The sequence below is a fragment of the Chelonia mydas genome, chromosome 11 (assembly GCF_015237465.2).
Source record: "Chelonia mydas isolate rCheMyd1 chromosome 11, rCheMyd1.pri.v2, whole genome shotgun sequence".
In the NCBI taxonomy this organism is placed as follows: domain Eukaryota; kingdom Metazoa; phylum Chordata; order Testudines; family Cheloniidae; genus Chelonia; species Chelonia mydas.
This window is the reverse complement of record NC_051251.2, coordinates 7928195-7947866: the sequence shown is the minus strand read 5'-3', so window position 1 is coordinate 7947866 and position 19672 is coordinate 7928195. Positions and strand designations below refer to the sequence as shown.

Here is a 19672-nt window from a genome sequence, read left to right as displayed (position 1 = left end):
CACAAAGCTCCCACCCACAGCTCCCTCTCCGCTAGGAAGTAGCCTGAGACAATGAAATCATCTGCACATAAGGTCAAAACAGCTAAGTTACAAATGATTCTTCAGTTCCTATCAACTCTTGTTACACTTGAACCAGTGACCATAATCCATTAGGAATCCCGAGCCAGCACATCCTTGAGTGTGTCATATTACATACATCATACATCTAAGAGGCAGTTATAGTTTCGGCCTTGCCTGCTAAACGCCAGGCAAACACCCATAATAGGGTGCGATGGATGATGCAGCAGGTTAGAGTTCAAATCCTGGTTCAGCAGGCATATGGAAAAAAGCACTTAGCAGGCTTGTCCTCTCTCACTATAAAGTTTAGAATAGCTTGCACAGAAGAATCCAGGGCAGCAATGCTAGGATTCCAGTTCACTGTCAGGAAGGCTATCACCTTCAATTCTAAAGGATTTCCTGCTCCTTCTTGCAGGCTAGGGGGCTCTGAAGGAATGGGCCTCAGCAGTCTGTCAGCAAGAGAGCCAATCTGGTGCAATGCGGGTTAGGGCTTGCGGCTCCTCGGTAGCAGCCCGCTATGAGTCTCTCTGTATTTGGTGGTGGTTGTGTTAGATTTCTTCCAGATTCTAAGAAATAAACAGTGTTATGTTGCAACCTTCCAGGAAGGGTATTTATGTTTTGCTTTTAACACTCTGTGTGTATGCACATAGGAGCATTGCTCCCACAACACAAGGCAGCAGCCTGCCATGAGGAAAGAACCAGCAGCTTTCTAGAGACTACATAGCCCGCTTCTAGCTAGTGCTAGCGGGGTTGTCTGGCAGTAGACGAGAGCACATATGACTGGGTGGAACAGCTGCTGCATTCCCCTAGGGCTGTGGGGGGCAAACACCCATTAGGGGTACAGGCTTCGTCAGAGCTCTCCACTGGGAAGGAGAGATTTTTGCACTGGTCACCACTCAGGCAAGTGCTTTGTAGCATATTCCAGCTTTTAGTTACTCAGGGCCAAATCCCAGAACCCTTGCTCTGTTTTCATTCAGTACTTACGTATGCAAAAAAAACCTCCCACAGCCTTCTGTTGAAGATTTAGCTGAGCAAGTTAACATGGAGCTAGGACCACAGGGATTGACCCTCACTCCATATTTGATCTGAGCAGGAGGAAATGTTTCGCATGGTGGACAATGAATAAGAGGCAGCCCCAGAATCCTTTGCTGACTACACAAAAGGAAAGTGTGTGCAAATGACTGGCATGTCCGAATGCAGAGCATGCTCAGCAGTCCAATACAGGATATGGCACAGAAAGCATCTCGTTCCATTGGTTCCTATGAAATGCCAGTGGTGGCTTCCACTGGGGACAAGTTCAGAGCAGCCTCTGTCGGACAGCCTTTGAACCATTAATAAGAGGCACAGCAAGGAATGAAACTCTGGAGTCCCTGCTCTCCATCCTCTGCTAGAAGCACTAGATCCGACTCTTTCCCAGTCACTCACTCACCCTCTTCCTCTCCCATCGAGAGATAAATTTTGTCTAATTTTTCAGTGGCACGTTTCCCTGCTCCTGGTGCTCCATGGGTTCTAGAACAGCGTTTTTCAAACTTCGGGTCGCGACCCAGTACTGGGTCGTGGCATGTCAGGCACTGGATCGCTCTGGTCAGCACCGCCGACCAGGACGTTAAAAGTCCCATCGGCGGTGGTGCCCAGCTAAGGCAGGCTAGTGCCTAACTGTTTCGACACCGCACTGCGCCCCAGAAGCGGCCAGCAGTGGGTCTGGTTTCTCGGCAGGGGGCCATGGGGCTCTGCGCACTGTCTCGCCCCGAGCACTGGCTCCGCATGGGGGGTGGGGAGTGGGGGGGGGGGGGGGGGGAGAGTGGGGCAGCGTGGTCTACAGTGCCAGGACAGGTGGGAAGCCAGCCTTGCACACCGGCTGCACCACTGACCAGGAGCCACTGGAGGTAAGTCGCACACCAATCCCCTGCCCTGAGTCCCCCGCAACCCACAACCCCTTCCAGCACCCCAAGTCCCTCATCCCTGGCCCTACCCCAGAGCCCTCATCCCCTCTGCCTCAGCCCTGAGGCCTCCCGAAACCCAGAGCCCCTCTTGCACCCCAAACCCCTGCCTCATCCCAGAGCCTCCTCCCACAGCCCTCACCCCTCATTCCCAGCCCCACCCCGCAGCCCTCACCCCCACACCCCAACCCTCTGCCCCAGCCCTGAGCCCCTCCCACACCCCAAACCCCCCACCCCTAGCTCTGTTGAGTCATGGGCATCAATAATTTTCTTCAACTGGGTCCCCAGAAAAAAAGTTTGAAAACCACTGTTCTAGAAAGTAGGATACTGACCTCAGAGTTGTAATCAAAACGTAGCAGCAATTACATGCCTAGAAAGCATAACAATGCAACCAAAAGGATCCACTGTGCTGTGACGTGTGTGGGGTGTTTTTTTTCTAATTTATTTTTTTTTGGACATGAGGGAACATAAACCAATGCTTTCCAGAATCCAGTTCTCATTACTCTTCTCTGATCATCACAACACGACTGAACTGATGAGAAGCAGAACACAAGTTTGGATATTTCATTCCCAATTACGGTCACTGCTAAGTGCTGAGATGAGATTTTCCAAATGGGGATTTTTTTCATACAATATACACAGCAGAGAATGACTTGAGCCGGTAGTACTTCTGTAAATGAGGGAATAAATTCAGGTTACACAAATTCAGATCCAGGTTTTGTAAGGAGCTGAATTCCTTGAACTTCCATCAGAATCACACACTAGAAATCTCTCATACTCCTAGAATTGGATTCACTGTTTTCTTTCAAGAGAAAGCCATCAAGTATAAGAGGAGGAGAAATATTACAGTGTTGTTGCCATAGGAATGGGACATTGAGACTACACGGATTGCAAGATAAAAAGAGAAGTGGTTCTGTCTCACCTGAGCTGAGACGAGAAAATCTGGGGACACCTGCCAGTATTAATGAACAGTCATAGGTAATTAGATATTTAGAGAAACATCCCTACTTTCAGAATGTCATTGCAGAAACTCCTCCATAATAACTGGGACAGTCCATTATAACAAGCAGCAACATCTGAATTGGGGGGAAAAGGGAGTAACATAGATATTTATATGGTATCCATCACAAAGTTTGTGTGACATGCTCAGATAACTTACTGAATTTACCCTCACAACATTCCTGCAAGGTAAGGCAGTGTTATTCCCAATTTACAGATGCGAATCTGAGGTATAAAAAAATTAAGTGACTTGCCTAAGGAGCACGCGCGCACACACACACACACACACACACACACACAGTCTTTGTCAGAGTCAGCAAAATGAACCCTTATCTCCTGGATCTCGGTCCAGTGCCTTAACCACAAGCTCATCACATACGAGTGATGTGATTGGCTGAAGGTTTTGAGGCAACTGCTTGCTTTTGCATATTGCAGGTCAAATCCTCCTTTCCTTTGTACCCAGTGCAATCCCATAAAAGCCATCTAAACCCTTTCCTTGTACACCCCAATGGGCAAAGACCTTGGGTGAAAACCAGGCTCCACTCAAGTAAATGGCAAAACTCCCATTGACTTCAACGGGGCCAGGATTTCACCTCTTTTCCAAGTGCTTCACAATACATGGAGATATTAGTCCTCTTAAATGTTTCTGGACAAGCTGTTTGAAAGCCAAGCTGTCACTCATCTGGTAGCAGGCAGGCCACAAGTGAGAATGAACACATGCAACTTGCTGACCTCACCATAAACCACAAGCTATTTGTCGGTAGACATAAGAGTTATATTTTCAGTGGCTTTTCAGTACTAAGCCCTTCAACTTTTTCTCAGAAATCCCAACCTTCATCCCCATGAAATATTTTCGCAAGTACAATGATAATAAATAGTCCAGTGTGTAAATTTCAACTATAGCCCTTGTGCACATTAGAAGAACTAGTGAGAAACTGGCAACATTGAATAGTGTAATCCCCCAACTGGAGTTGGCCAACTCCTGGAATTGTGGACTGAGCCTCAAAGGGGTCCTACCCAAGGGACTACAGCAATAATGGCTACCAGAGCCCTCAGACACCATTTCCCAGCATGCACTGAGTCAGCGGCGGGCACAGAATAGACTAGAAACTCCTGCTGAGGCTAACAGGGAGGCTTCTGCATGGGGTGAGATGAACAAGAGTTTGCTTGGCCAGTGATGAGCCAGGGCTGCCCAGCTGCTCAGTGACAGGGGATGGCCTGACTTGGAGGCAGAGGCTAGTTTTGAGCTTTGAGTTTGGGAGCTCAGACAGAAGCAGAACAGCTCAGGGAGTCTCTGATTAACTCTGTTGCCTGTCAAAGAGAGTCTTTGCATTACAATAGGATCCAGTGCACGGGTCAGGCAATTCCAGCCCTGCACAGACGGGCGTCCGGAATAGCAAAGCTCCAATCAGCACTAGCTACTGAGAGCCACCTGAGACCTCCACAGGACCGCAGACTAGGGAGTCAGGAGAGCACCCTGCTCCGTCCAGGGATGAAGATACTGTGTGGAGACTTAAGCTGGCCAATGTTCACAGCGCTGCAGCCCTCATCCCCAGTATGTCATTTGCCAGGGAAGAAGCTGGGGGTTGGGAAGAGTTGAGAGTGTTAGGAAGTAGAAAATTGTTGATGTCTATACATTTATTAAAAAAAAAAAAAAAAAAAAAAAAAAAAAAAGTTACCCTTAACCCTTTCCCTTCCCAGATCCTATTTTCCTACACCCAATAAAGTCCTCCCCCCTCCTTGTTATATTGGGGTGTGTCATTTCTTTTGCAGGTGTTTGTGCTGTGTACTTGATTGTTTTGCATGTTCTGGATTTTATCCTCCTTGCCAGTTAGCAGCACTATTCACTTTCCCACAAGAAAACACTCCTTGTGCATAGGCACAGGGAGGAGTCACCAGGCATCACAAAAAACAACCCAGGATCAGGGGAGAAGCCACTACAAACACCAAGCAAGAGGGAGAAGGCTTGAGCCACACCCCGGGGGAGGGGCAACACCAGCTTGTAAATTACACTACCTCCATCCCCGTTACAGAGAAGTGGCAGAAAATTGAATTGAAAATTCAGACATTAAATTAGTTTGTTCAGAGTGAACAACCAACAACAGAAATCTTTTAAATCATATCAGCCCAGTGTGGATGAAAATGGACCTAAAAGGCAGCAGAATTACTTAAATATTTCTAAAAAGGAAAGGAGTACTTGTGGCACCTTAGAGACTAACCAATTTATTTGAGCATAAGCTTTCGTGAGCTACAGCTCACTTCATCGGACGCATACTGTGGAAACTGCAGAAGACATTATATACACAGAGACCATGAAACAATACCTCCTCCCACCCCGCTCTCCTGCTGGTAATAGCTTATCTAAAGTGATCACTCTCCTTACAATGTGTATGATAATCCAGTTGGGCCATTTCCAGCACAAATCCAGGTTTTCTCACCCTCCGCCCCCCCCCCCCCCCAAACTCATTCTCCTGCTATGCCAGTTGGGCCATTTCCAGCACAAATCCAGGTTCTCTCACCCTCCGCCCCCCCCCACACAAACTCATTCTCCTGCTATGCCAGTTGGGCCATTTCCAGCACAAATCCAGGTTTTCTCACCCTCTGCTATGCAGGAGAGTGAGTTTGTGTGGGGGGAGGCGGAGGGTGAGAAAACCTGGATTTGTGCTGGAAATGGCCCAACTTGATTATCATACACATTGTAAGGGGAGTGATCACTTTAGATAAGCTATTACCAGCAGGAGAGCGGGGTGGGAGGAGGTATTGTTTCATGGTCTCTGTGTATATAATGTCTTCTGCAGTTTCCACAGTAGGCATCCGATGAAGTGAGCTGTAGCTCACGAAAGCTTATGCTCAAATAAATTGGTTAGTCTCTAAGGTGCCACAAGTACTCCTTTTCTTTTTGCGAATACAGACTAACACGGCTGTTACTCTGAAACCTTAAATATTTCTATTGATTTTCTTACAGTGTACACAGACATGCAATAGAAAAGCCCAGCTTCCAAATAAGCACGCCTTCCGTTAAAGTCCGAGCTCAAGCCTTACATGTCACTTGCACAGAATGTTCCTCATGGCACAGGGGTGGACAAACTACAGCCCAGGGGCTGCATCCGGCCCTTCAGACGTTTTAATCCAGACCTCAAGTTCCTGCTGGTGAGCAGGGTCCAGGGCTTGCCCTGCTCTGGTGCTCTAGCCGGGGAGCGGGATCCAGGGCTTGCCCCACTCTGCACGTGCTGTGGCTCCGCACGGCTCCCGGAAGCAGCAGCATGTTCCCCCCTCCGGCTTCTACATGTAGGGGCAGCCAGGGGGCTCTGCGTGCTGCCTCTGCAGCTCCCATTGGCCGGGAACTGTGGCTAATGGGAGCTGCTGGGGCGGTGCCTGTGGACGGGGAAGCACGCAGACCTGCCTGGCTGCACCTCTGTGTAGGAGCCGGAGGGGGGACATGCCGCTGCTTCCGGGAGCTGCTTGAGGTAAGCGCCACCTGGAGCCTGCACCCGCAACCCCCTGCCCTGATTCCCCTCCCACGCTCCAAACCCCTCGGTCCCAGCCCGGAGTACCCTCCTGCACCCCCAACCCCTCATCCTGCACCCCCACCCAGAGCCCGCACCCCCAGCTGGAGCTCCCCCTTCCCCACACCCCAACCTTCTGCCTCAGCCCAGAGCCTCCTCCTGCACCCTGAACTCCTCATTTCTGTCCCCACCCCAGAACCCGCACCCCTCCCAGCCAGAGCCCTCACTCTCTCTCACACTCCAATCCCCAATTTCATGGGCATTCATGGCCCGCCATACAATTTCCATACCCAGATGCGGCCCTTGGTTCAAAAAATTTGCCCGCTCCTGTCATAGCACACCCCTTCCACTAGGATCACAACCATCATGGCTAACAAAACTCTTTGTGGGTCGTTTCAGAGCAAACGTCTACATGTGGTCACTTAAACAAGGGCTTTGCAGATGTCACAGCTGCATGGAAGCATCTTGATTCTTCGCTCAGCTGCAGAATGAGCAACAGCTGCAGTGCTTAAAACTGCCCCAACTCCCAAGCTGCCTGCCTGAGAGAATTAAATATATACTCTGTATTCAACAATGCTCAAGACTATTATTAATTTGTAAGGTGAGCATCAAGCCAGGATCAGGGCTCATTGTGCTAAGCAATGTACAAACACAACAAAAATTACAGTACCGTCCTGAAGAGTTTACCATCTACAAAGTCAAGTAGGTCAAACCCTAAACCAGAAAGCTTGATACCCATTGGAAAGTGCACCAGGGTGCACAGAAGTTGAACATTAGCAGATCATGTTACTACAATCAAATACACGACATTCAGGCCGACTTACTCACTTGTGTTTGGTAAAGTGCGCAGTCTGGGAAGGAAGGGGGAGATATGAGGTACTGCAAGGAAGAAAGAATCTGCAGTTGGTGTGACAGAGAAGTATGAAGCATGGACAATTCTTTTCTTTACTGTCTGAATTCAAAGCAGCATGTGATTATCACCACTCAGTTTACTATCTTATAATACAGTCGTTTATTCTAAGGGATCCAAAAGCACTTTACAAATGATGAGCCAGATCCCCAGCTGGTGTAAATCAGCCTACCTCTGTTTAAGTCAATGGAGGAATGTTGATCTATATTGCCTTCTATGAATATGCCACCTCAGAAAGGCAGCCACTACCAGCATGAAGAACAGAAAGAATTGACTTATAAACAGTGCCATGGAGTCTTTGAGGTCCACACACAACAAGGACCTCAGGTTAAGGACTTATTTGAGACATACGTGCAAAAGGAACTGCATGGAACTCAGTTTATCTACCATAGTTTCTCTTTGTCTGTTGGGGAGGTGGATTAACTATGCCAAGGGGAGAAGCTCTCCCATCGGTGTAGTAGCATCTTCACTACAGCTGCACCACTGCATGTGAAGACAAGCCCTAAGCACAGAAGAAAATCTCTGTCATACATAAGCCGAAAGAGAAAAACAAACAAACAAGAGGAGACGATTAAACCGACACGCTCCGACAGCTTGTCACCGAACCCTCATGGGACAATGCTACAAGTCAGACACACATCGTACAACTCCTGTTATTATTGTGAAACCTGCTGCTCGGCACAAGTGGCTCAGAACCTGAGCTGGTTTAACTCATAGTGCTACAGAGTCCAACAGAGCTACTGCTGTTTACACTAACTGAGAATTTGGCCCAGATACTGGCTGTGTTAACTTCAATAACACTTGTATACCTCAGCTCGGATTCTGGTTTCACAGAGTTGGCATCTAAAGTCAAGGTCAAAACCAAGCCCCTTGTCTGGCTGTTAAAGTTACTGCAATTAAAGATCCAGACTTAGGACAGAGAAGCTCTGCATGACAATGAATTTACAGTATCCATGGCAACATGCAATGTCGGAATTGCTTAATCCAGTTATGAAACCTTGGGAAACCTGCAGCTGGTCTCCATGGTGTCCAACCAGCTCACTTCCTTCCTTCAGCTTCTCGCTGAAATGACACCCACGGCAGGGAACTCATTGCTTGAGCAGCGCAGCAGCAGCAGGGTGTTTGAGTTGGGCTTATAGCTGGACGCTATAGGTAAATCTCTTTGTGTTTTTATAGGAATTGAGATTGAGCTGCCTGTGGCCAAGGAATTTATTTACTATTGACTTACTTTGATTTGTAGAAAGCTGTTGTCACATGCTCTTGGTGCACAATTTCAATAAACAGACATTCCTCCCCAGCTCCAAATTGGACCAATATCAACAGCAAAGCCCTGCCAACTCCTCCAGACACCATGACTAATAACTCTTCCCCTGCCCCCAGCTCACCCACACCAACTCCTTAACGTAACACTTCACAGAACTCTAACGGGCAAGCTTCGCAGCACGTCCCAAAGGCCAGAACTCTGGCTGTGTTGGATCAAGGAAAAAGTAAATTCCAAAATTTGGGATGCCTTTGCACCGGCACATCACCTCCTGTTGTATGCTGTTAGCTGAAGCACTTGAGATTATTTTCACCAGATGTAGCAGTCACCGCCTGACACACCAGGAGAGGACAACCAGGGACTCAACTATTTGGGTCTTTATAGATCGCAACCAACACTTTGAATCATACCCAAAAAGGAACTGGGAGCTAGTGTAGACTACTGAGCACAGGAGAAGCTACGTTGTGAGAGTTAGGCCAGTCAAGATTAGGCAGACTCCAAGAACTAACTTTTTGTCAGTTTAAATCTTGTGGGTCTGTTTGCCTCTTCAGATACATGTGAAGTAACTACCAACAGGTAGTTACAAAATTAGGGCAATTAACAGATGGCTCTGAGGACTGCGTTTCACTTTTACTTTGGGTTTGCTGCTCAACCAGTGCCCCAACAAAGAGTCACACACAGATATAGAGGAAAAGGTGGAGCCCTTCAATGCTACAAATGCTGAAAGAGGTGTTAGAAGTGATTACTGGTGCAGGCAGCTGATATCAAACCTCCTCCAGAAGTAGAGCTGCTGAAGGCCTTCAGCATCAGAGTGAGATTTCTCATGGAGAATATCCTGTCAGGCACTGAATGCCCTTAACTCCCATTGGCTTCCATGGGACTTGATGGAGCTCAGTTCCTGGCAAGATCAGGCACGTGAACTGCAGGCATTTCCTTTTGGAGCAGGGACCAAAGCAGAATCTGGATGTGCCTCTCATAGCTTTTATTAATTTAAAGGTCTCCCCCAACAGGAACCAATCAGGCTTTAAAAGTAAAATTACCTCCCATCAATAAAGGTCTTCAGTGGAACAGATTTAAAACCTTGAGCTGAATTCAAACACAATTGTTGGGATGGAACCACAGCTCCTAGGCCTATCGCTCCCTGAGGAAGTGGCCTGCCCTTTCATGTCCTCATACAGGGCTGAGAGTTTTATGCCCTGGCTCTGGGAGACCGAACCCCACTCACTTTCTGTGCCAGAGAGACCTTTCTACCTCAGGTTGAACAAAAGATCACAACACCTCTCAGATTTACTGTAAGAGAAGACTCACCGGGGGTGTAATGCACTTGAGATTCACACAAAAGGCAGCTGCTGCTTGATGAGCACTTAATAGTTATTTCAGGAAACACAAAATTATAGCCTGAATAACCCCCCCCCCCCCACGTCACTGAAAATTACTCGAGTAGGCGTTTCTCTCTCTGTCTCCCCTCTTTCCACTGCAAATTCTTAAGTGACAACAGGCAGCTGGAGCCCCTCCTGCAGCACTGAGCTGTAACAAATGGCTGCATCTCTCTTGGCCAAACTGGATCTGAATGCTCAGATACATTTACTTAAAAGAGGGTGTCTTCTGGCACGTGTCCAATGCAGGGCAGCAAGTATCAGTCACCTTACTGACAAGTGTCAACTGATATTACTCTTCCCTCAAGCACAGCGTCTTTCATCTTCAGCACTTTTCTCTTTGAGCTGTAGTTCTTCTCAAAATGCAAAAGGAAATCTGAGTCTAGGCAGACCTTTCCAGACACTGGGGACAAAACAGGCCCACATTTTTAGGCAACTAAGTCACAACTTTGGCTCATCTCTATAATTAAAAAAAAAGCCAGCAGCTTTCTAGGAATGTAGCTGGTGGCACTGGAGGGCTAAACCAAAAGCTAAACACGCACTGTCTCGGCATAAACTTGGTCTTTGTTATAACTAAATGATTTCTTATTTAGGATTGTTTCTACTGGAAGTTGTTCTGAACTTTGCATCAGAGATGAAAGGAAAAATTCCTTGCACATTACAGCAGACAAGGGTTTGAGGAAAATGGATCTCTCTCTTACTCTTAATTCCCTTCACTCCTTGTGCATTTAGCTAAAACATGGAAAATCCCTTCCCTCACTAATTTATTTCTGATCAAAAGCTCTGTTAGAGCTGTAAAGGGATGACAGAAAGCCCTGTTTTGCTCTTAAATTCTTTACCACTGAAGCCAGAGATGCCTGTATTATGTTATCATGGAAATACTGAAGCTGAACTAAACATGTTGTAGAAAGAAATCAGATATCTGAGATGTTCGCTGGCCCTGCCCATACAGAGATAATAGAAAGAACAAATCTGCACAGGAGGAAATGCCTCGGAATTCCAATGACTGCCCTTCCTGTTAAGTACAATCCCTGGAAATGGGCAACTTCCCGCTTACACATCGGAGCTCACTCACATGCCAATAAACCCCCTGAAATCCACCACTGTTGGTTACTTCACCTAGTCTTCTAAATAAATCCAGGAGACTCTAAAGCAGGGGTTCCCAAACTTGGTTCTCGGCTTGTTCAGGATGAACCCCTGGCAGGCTGCAAGATGCTTTGTTTACCTGAGCATCTACAGGTATGGCCGCTCGCAGCTCCCAGTGGCCGCGGTTCGCTGTTCCCGGCCAATGGGAGCTGCAGGAAGCAGTGGCCAGACCCGCACTGGCTCTAGGATAGTGGACCCCTATGCAGACAGATGCGGATCTGAGGCAAACCTCGATAACCTGCACTCCTGGAAGATGAGGTGAAAGGATTTAACAGCTGCGGGGAGAGTGGGTATCTTAGATGGAGATGAAGAGGGGATGAGAAGGTCTTGCAAGGAATACCGTAGGTGCTGGAGTTCTAATTTCCCATGGAAGGGGTGGAGGAGGAAGGAGATGGAGCAGGGAGTGGTGTTTCAGATGGGTCCTAGTGACAGACTCTGCCCATATACATCCGACAGGTGTTTCTTTGCATAAATATGCTTTTTCCTGCCAGAAGTGCAGGTACTGTATAGTACCCCATATCCCTGGTCTCCACTTCAGCTCCCCCTTCCCCCACCTAAGGTGTACGTGAAGAGACAAGAGTCCATTCACCTCACAAGACAGCAGACCTTGACAAAATGCAGGGGTATTTGCTCCTTTAGGCCCTGATCGAAAACTAGATTTTAAGTCAATGGGAGTCTTTCCAGTGGACTTCAAAATCAGGCCCTCCGGTTGCATGAAGCGATAAGCATCACTAGGGCTAGCAAAACGAGCCCTTTTCTTGCTAGAAATTGAATGACTCAACACAGATCTCAAAAACTGAGCAAAACCCCAAACCAGGATCATTTTAGCCCTTCTGCGGTTTCATTGCGAGCGAAAGCCTTTGGAGGCCAAAAGTGCCAGGTCAGTACTTGAAAATGGCACCCATGCCATTCTGAATAACAGTGGCTAGCAACTGTGCATGCCAACTGCCTACGTGCAGCTGAGGGTGTACTTGTCATGCAGACCTTACAGTCTCCCCCATTTTACATTTATATAATCCCCGAATACCACAGAGACTGTGTTATATGTAAGTGTATCCTAAAGGCTGTAGATTAAATCCTAGCCCCACTCACATCAATGGCAGTTTTGCCATTAACATCAATGGAGCCAGGATTTAACCCTCAGTCTTTTGCAGTGCCATGCAGAACATCAAAGCTTTTGCCTCCATTGGCCTTTCCTCTGCGGCTGTCCCGCGACCGAGGTGTGAATCTGGGGGAGGCTGGTCGAATTATAGCCAGGGAGGGTGTAAATCCAAACCAGCTTTTTGCAGCCAACAGGGTGCAACCAGTAGGGACAGAATCAAGCCAGCGACTGACTCATAAGAGGGCAACAGCCAAGGTTGCCTTCTCATGGCAAAGGATGTGTGTGGAAGAACCTAACTGGTGTTAGCCAGCTCTGCAGGGAGTGGAAGAGCAGAGACAGAGGTGACTGAGCTGTTGGGGGTGCGGAATTCACAGATCCCAGTGAGGAGTGGATAAACGCACCTTGTTTTACAAAAATTTTTAAATTGCATGTTTATTATCCAAACAATAGATACCTTCCCAGGATGGGCTGTCAACACCCCCCGACCCGGCCTTCCTTTTCCTCTGACTACATCCCCAGCTGGAGAGGTGTTCCTAGTAAAGTGACCTGTGGCAGGACCTGCTGGATTTGACTTGGACTGCACTGTTTACCTACCATCGTTCAGCTCCTCAGTGGCCCTCTGTTGTGTGGTCTCACAGATATTGTGTAGTGCTCAGGAGGGACTTGACTGGGACCTGCGTCCACTTTGGGCAGGTTTCACAACACAGGATAAACAGTCACAGTAAGGACACGAGCCTGTTTTACCCCAAATGCCCTCTCCTTGCATCTTAATGATACATTTGACTTTGCATTCCTGCTCCACATGCTCAAAGTATCTAACTGAACTGCCTTTTACACCTCTGCAGAATCACTGCTGTACAGCTTAGGGAGTGACACGGGCCATTTTCACACCCATTTTGCACTCTCTTTCACAGGCACAAGGAGTTAACAGCAGTTGCACAGCACAGTGCTCACTTCCCCCTTGGATGAGGAGCGCATATTCGAGATGGGTGAACCATGTGGAGTCTAAGCTTTTGTGAGGCAGTTGGATTTTTTGGGTGGTGGGGGAGGGCGATTGCGAAACTAGTTCCAAATCCTTCAACCTGTTGGTACACATCTTCTCTAAGGCTGATTCAACACCACATACTTTCTAGCCACAGTGAATGCTGCTGTCTATCTTAAAGGGAGATTGTGGGTAGAAGCACTTACACCACACACACAAAGAATTTTTCACCCTATCCCTTTTTGTACAATCCCACTGACTTGTTCTGCATTCTCCTCACTCTCTACTTTGTTTAAACTTCCCAGGGCTGTCTACCGGCTGCAGAGCTGCCTAGACTTCCTGTAGCACTATACGCAATGCTGCTCTCTTTCCTCCCCCTACACCAGGGGCTACAAGGAAGGGCTGCATAAGGTCGCTTATGTCAACCATACAAAGCTCCTGAACCAAGGCGATCATCGAATCATAGAATATTAGGGTTGGAAGAGACCAGCTCAAAGCAGGACCAACACCCATTAAATCTTCCCAGCCAGGGCTTTGTCAAGCCGGGCCTTAAAACCCATTAAGGATGGAGATTCCACCACCTCCTTAGGTAACCCATTCCAGTGCTTCACCACCCTCCTAGTGAAATAGTGTTTCCTAATATCCAACCTAGACCACCCCCACTGCAACTTGAGACCATTGCTCCTTGTTCTGTCATCTGCCACCACTGAGAACAGCCTAGATCCATCCTCTTTGGAACCCCCCTTCAGGTAGTTGAAGGCTGCTATCAAATCCCCCCTCACTCTTCCCTGAAGGGAGTTGGGGAAGGAGGGTTGGAATGAGGGAGGGACATGAATTGAATGGCTTAACTCTTAGGATCCATCTGTCAGAGGTGATATTCTAACTTTTGTGAAAGAAGGTCAGTCGACTGCTGAAGGGGCATGACAGGTGTGTAGATGGCAGCTGATGTTGCAAGGTATAATTGTGCAGGCCCTCGATCAACCCGTCAAGAGTGCTTAGAAGAGGCAGTCTGATAGGTTGTGGATTCAGGTGTGGACTGCTTCCGCTTTTGAGCCCTGGTCCTCTTACGCTGCTGCTCGTAAGAGCACTGAGATGGTGGGTATTGAGGAGGTTGTGACCTGTGGTGTGGCTGAGAGGTATATCTTAGCTTCCATCCTGCAGTGTAGATTCCTAGGCTGTGATCCTCTCAGTTCTTTTACAGCCCTCCTCCCCCACACCTTAGACTGCCGGGCATTGGGAGAGTTTGAACAGAGGGCAGAACTGTCCCTAAACTTTGTAAAACACACAACTGGTGAGTGGCTTTGAAGTTAGATGGATTCTGCCTATCTATAATTCAAATATTGATTTTAGGACATGGTGGTTTCCCCATATTCTGGGATCAGGGTTACCATATTTGAACTTTCAAAAAAAAAAAAAAGAGGACACTCCACAGGAGGGTGGGGGAGAGAGGTAGCCCCACCCCCTAGCCACTCCCTCCCACTTCCTGCCCCCTGACTGCCCCCCACAGAATCCCCAACCCATCCAACCCCCCCTGCTCCTTGTTCCCTGATTGCCCCCTCCCAGGACCCCTACCCCTAACTGCCCCCTGGGACCCCACCCCCTATCTAAGCCTCCCTTCTTCTTGTCCCCGACTGCCCCCTCCTAAGAACCTCCCACCCTAACTCTCCCCCTAGGACTCCACCCCCTACCTGTCCCCTGACTGCCCTGACCCCTATCCACACCCCCGCCACCTGACAGATCCCCGGGACTCCCATGCCTATCCAACTGCTACCTGTCCCCTGACTGCCCCCCCCAGAACCCCTGACCCATGTAACCCCCCTGCTCCCTGACTGCCCCAACCCCTCTCCACACCCCAGCCACCTGAGAGCCCCCCCCCCCCCCCCAACACCCAACCCATCCAACCCCCCTGTTCCCTGTCCCCGACTGCCCCCTGGGATCCCATGCCCCTTCTCCAGCTCCCCGGCCCCCTTACCGTGCTGCTTAAAGCAATGTGTCTGGCTCCGCACGGAGCTGCTGCCAGACATGCTGCTGTGCCCCCCCAGAGCGCTGAGGCTGCAGGGGAGGGGGGGGGCAGGGGAGGGGCTCTGGCTGCTGGAGGCCCCGATGCGAGTGGCTCAGTCTGGCCCGGCTGCCCTGTCAGCTGTGTCACGCTCTGCATTGGAAGGGAAATCCCAGACTTTTTTAGACTTTTACAAATTCCTCTTGGACAGCTATTTAAAAACCAAAAAGCCGGACATGTCCGGGAAAATCCGGATGTATGGTCACCCTATTCTGGGTCTACACATGGCTGTTTTCATGGCATTTGTCTGCTGTGGTCTTCCGTACAGTTCCAAGTTCTATTTTCTAGGCATTTGCTCAACTCCTGAATGGTATGTCATGTCAGTGTAGATGTTCCCCTATAGAATCCCAGCATCTAATCCTGGTAGACATCTGGGACCTCTGCAGTCACTCCTTCCTGACTCCAGATAAGTCCTGCAAACAGCAGGTGGCCTCTGCTATGTGCATTATGGCTACGATCCGGCTTCCGTCCTTGCGCTCCCTTCCAGACTGAGCAGGACCTCCTGATGGGGTAGCCATGCCTTGATGCTCAGCCATTTAAGAGGTGCGAATGCAACTGCAGCTTAATGGCCAAAATCACTTTAAGTAGCAGTTTAAAATACATGGCTCAGGTCTTCCCTCTTGCCTTATGCACGAACCCCACTGGCACCTGCAAGAAGAGACCTATAAATGCAGGAGTCAGTGTAGCAGAGTGGACAGTTTTTCTTTAGTTTGTTAAGAACAGTCATTCAAACAAGGTCAATAATTGGGGATTGCAATATGTTTGTAATTGTTTTATTACTTCTCATGGTCTATGCTTTGCTAATGCATATTCTGACTGGTCTCCCCAGTTCCAGAAGTCATTTAAATAGACAAGGTGGGTGACTGAATATCTTTTATTGGACTAACTTCTATTGGTCAAAGAGACAAGCTTTTGAACTCCACAGAGTTTGAAAGCTTGTCTCTTTTACAAACAGAAATCGATCCAATAAAAGAATGCCTCATCTAAGTCGTCTAATATCCTGGGACAAACATGCCTACAAACAACAACAGTGCAAAGAATTATGAAACTGGGGTGTCATGACAAGAGATGATAGAAGTAGAAGATTAATACAGTTTAGAAATATGCATGATAGGTCTGATTTGTAGGGGCTACAGTTTTAGTAAAGAGATACACTATGAAAAAAAGAAAAAACCCCAAGAGTAGAAATCCTAAGTCACCACCGCTCCTCTTAAATCCATACTGTGTGCTTCAAGCAGAGTTGCTCAAATCATTTGCCACATCTCACTGCTTTTGATATGTATCTGTTAACACTTTCTTTATAATCTGTGGTTTGGCAGATATTATGGTTTTGACAGTCAGCGACTGAGTTTAGACCGTTCCAATCCATGAATTACTTTATTGCATTACAAATAATTTATGTGCAAAGTCTCTTGTGCACACCTAAAGCACTGACATTCCAGATTCAACCCAGAACATGTGAGAGTCTAGGAACGGCATCACTTACATAATCACTTCACAGAGATTTTCTTAAAGCTGTAAGCAAAAAATAAATAAATCTCATCTGAAGAACCCCTCCGTTCTCACAGCCATGGAGCATCTTTCACACTGAACAATCCAATTCTTCTGCTTTTGCCCCCTGAATCCAAGTTGTGGTTGTCCAATTAGCTTAATACACTACAAAAATAACTTCTCCAGCATCAGATGCTTGTCTCAGAGGTGCTCAGCCCACCCCAGATGCTGCATATCAGAGAGGAAGCCGCAAGTTTAATAATCTGATGAGGTTCAACAAGGACAAGTGCAGAATCCTGCACTTAGGAAGGAAGAATCCCATGCACCGCTACAGGCTGGGGACTGACTGGCCAAGCAGCGGTTCTGCAGAAAAGGACCTGGGGATTACAGTGGACGAGAAGCTGGATAGGAGTCAGCAATGTGCCCTTGTTGCCAAGAAGGCCAATGGCATATTGGGCTGTATTAGTAGGAGCATTGCCAGCAGGTCGAGGGAAGCGATTATTCCCCTCTATTCGGCACTGGTGAGGCTACACCTGGAGTATTGTGTCAAGTTTTGGTCCCCCCACTACAGAAGGGATGTGGGCAAATTGGACAGAGTCCAGCAGAGGGAAACGAAAATGATTAGGGGGCTGGGGCACGTGACTTATGAGGAGAGGCTGAGGGAACTGGGGTTATTTAGTCTGCAGAAGAGAAGAGTGAGGGGGATTTGATTGAAGCCTTCAACTACCTGAAGGGGGGTTCCAAAGAGGATGGAGCTCGGCTGTTCAGTGGTGGCAGATGACAGAACAAGGAGCAATGGTCTCAAGTTGCAGTGGGGGAAGTCTAGGTTGGATATTAGGAAACACTATTTCACTAGGAGGGTGGTGAAGCACTGGAATGGGTTACCTAGGGAGGTGGTGGAATCTCCTTCCTTAGAGGTTTTTAAGGCCCGGCTTGACAAAACCTTGGCTGGGATGATTCAGTGGGTGTTGGTCCTGTTTTGAGCAGGGGGTTGGACTAGATGACCTCCTGAGGTCTCCTCTGACCCTAATATTCTATGATCAGGTTGGCATAAGTAGATTTCACAAACACACAAGTTCAGTTTCCGGAAGGCTGACCCCATTTTTCCTTCCTTCTAGCGTCGCAACATAGTTAACTGCATGTAACCATGGAAGCAGCTCTCTCATGCAAGATCTGAAAAACCCGAAGTCCTGACTACTTTGCATGGACAGTAAAGATGCCGTTTGACATAGGAAAAAAAAAAAAAAGGGACTTTATTAGCTGAGACAGAGACCTTTCTAGAAAGGTCAGAAGATTAGTAGCTACAGCACCGATATAAGCACTGTTTAAAAGGACACAGTCATCCTGATTTGGCCCTCACCATTTACTTGCCTTAGAAGGCAGTGGCATCATTGGAGGATTCGATACATAGTTTATTATCCATATACACAACTAACAGCCATGCTGCATGGGATTCACCTTCATTTAACCAAAGGTATGAGACACTTCCTAAGCAACTGGCAGCATCACTTTGATCAATGCATCAACTGAAAAGTAGAACTGGACACAACAAAAATAGTATATAATGTCTTCTGCAGTTTCCACGATATGCTATGCATCCGATGAAGTGAGCTGTAGCTCACGAAAGCTCATGCTCAAATAAACTGGTTAGTCTCTAAGGTGCCACAAGTACTCCTTTTCTTTTTACGAATACAGACTAACACGGCTGTTACTCTGAAACAAAAATAGGAATTCTGCATTAAAAAAAAAAATCCCATTGGCTTCCTCCTGACATTCACAAAAAGAAAAGGAGGACTTGTGGCTCCTTAGAGACTAACAAATTTATTTGAGCATAAGCTTTTGTGAGCTACAGCTCACTTCATTGGATGACATTCAGTGATCTTATCCAAGGAGTCAAAGGTGGATGGGTATCCCAGAATACTAAAGTCTTTCAAATGCACTCAGATCCTTGCCTTCTGCTGAGGCATCATTCTTAAGAACATAAGAATGGCCACACTGAGTCAGATCAAAAGTCCATATAGCTCAGTATCCAGTCGTCCGACAGTGGCCAATGCCAGGTGCCTCAGAGGGAATGAGCAGAACAGGTAATCATCAAGTGATCCATCCCCTGTGTCCAATTCGCAGCTTCTGGCAAAGAGAGGCTAGGGACACCATCACTGCCCATCCTGGCTAATAAGTTCATGGAGGATAGCCATCGATGGACCTACCTAGTTCTTTTTTGAACCCTGTTATTGTCTTGGCCTTCACAACATCCTCTGGCAAGGAGTTCCACAGACTGACTGCATTGTGTGAAAAAAAAAATACTTCCTTTTGTTTGTTTTAAACTTGCTTCCTATCAGTTTCATCTGGTGACCCCTAGTTCTTGTGTTATGAATACTTGCTGAACAAGCTGGTATTCCTCTTCTAAATAAGCTTCATTGCTTTGCATCTCATGAGTTTTAAGTAATTGTGGTAAACTCAGTGGAATGTTTCACCGAACCATATTTAGACTTTGTCTTCATACACGTTTATTTTTTATGTAGTTTTTCCACAGGATAACTAACACATTAGCTATCCCACTGTAAAATCCTAGTGGAGAAAAAGCATCTGCAGTTTTGTTATGGGCAAGGACAGCCATGTGCCAGTGTATAATGTGTCCTAGCTATCCCCTGCCCAAAAAGTAAAAGTCCCTTGTCTCCACTAGGATTTTACAGTGGGATAGCGAATATGGTAATCTCTCACTGGGAAAGAAAAATCAAACACTTTTTTACAGTGAAGTGTCTTGGCTTCCATCATTTGGCCTGAGGTGTCTCTCCAGGTAAGGATCCTACTTGTGCTTTGTATTCTTTCTGAGCTAAATCCCG

At 47.5% G+C, this 19672-nt stretch overlaps 1 protein-coding gene across 4 annotated transcripts in view; it reads right to left on the bottom strand.

Annotated features, from left to right (window-relative positions):
• The window catches only part of MRAS (muscle RAS oncogene homolog), a 61334-nt gene that overhangs the window by 30782 nt on the left and 10880 nt on the right, over positions 1-19672 (bottom strand). Inside the window, exon 2 of one of the 4 annotated variants that reach the window (XM_043525390.1) lies at positions 2330-2667. The exons of 2 other annotated variants lie outside the window; for them this stretch is intronic. The gene's annotated coding sequence lies outside the window, so the exon portion shown is untranslated. Of the gene's footprint in view, positions 1-2329; positions 2668-15251; positions 15432-19672 lie in introns of all 4 variants that reach the window. One more of the 4 variants, XM_043525391.1, reaches the window with a different exon arrangement.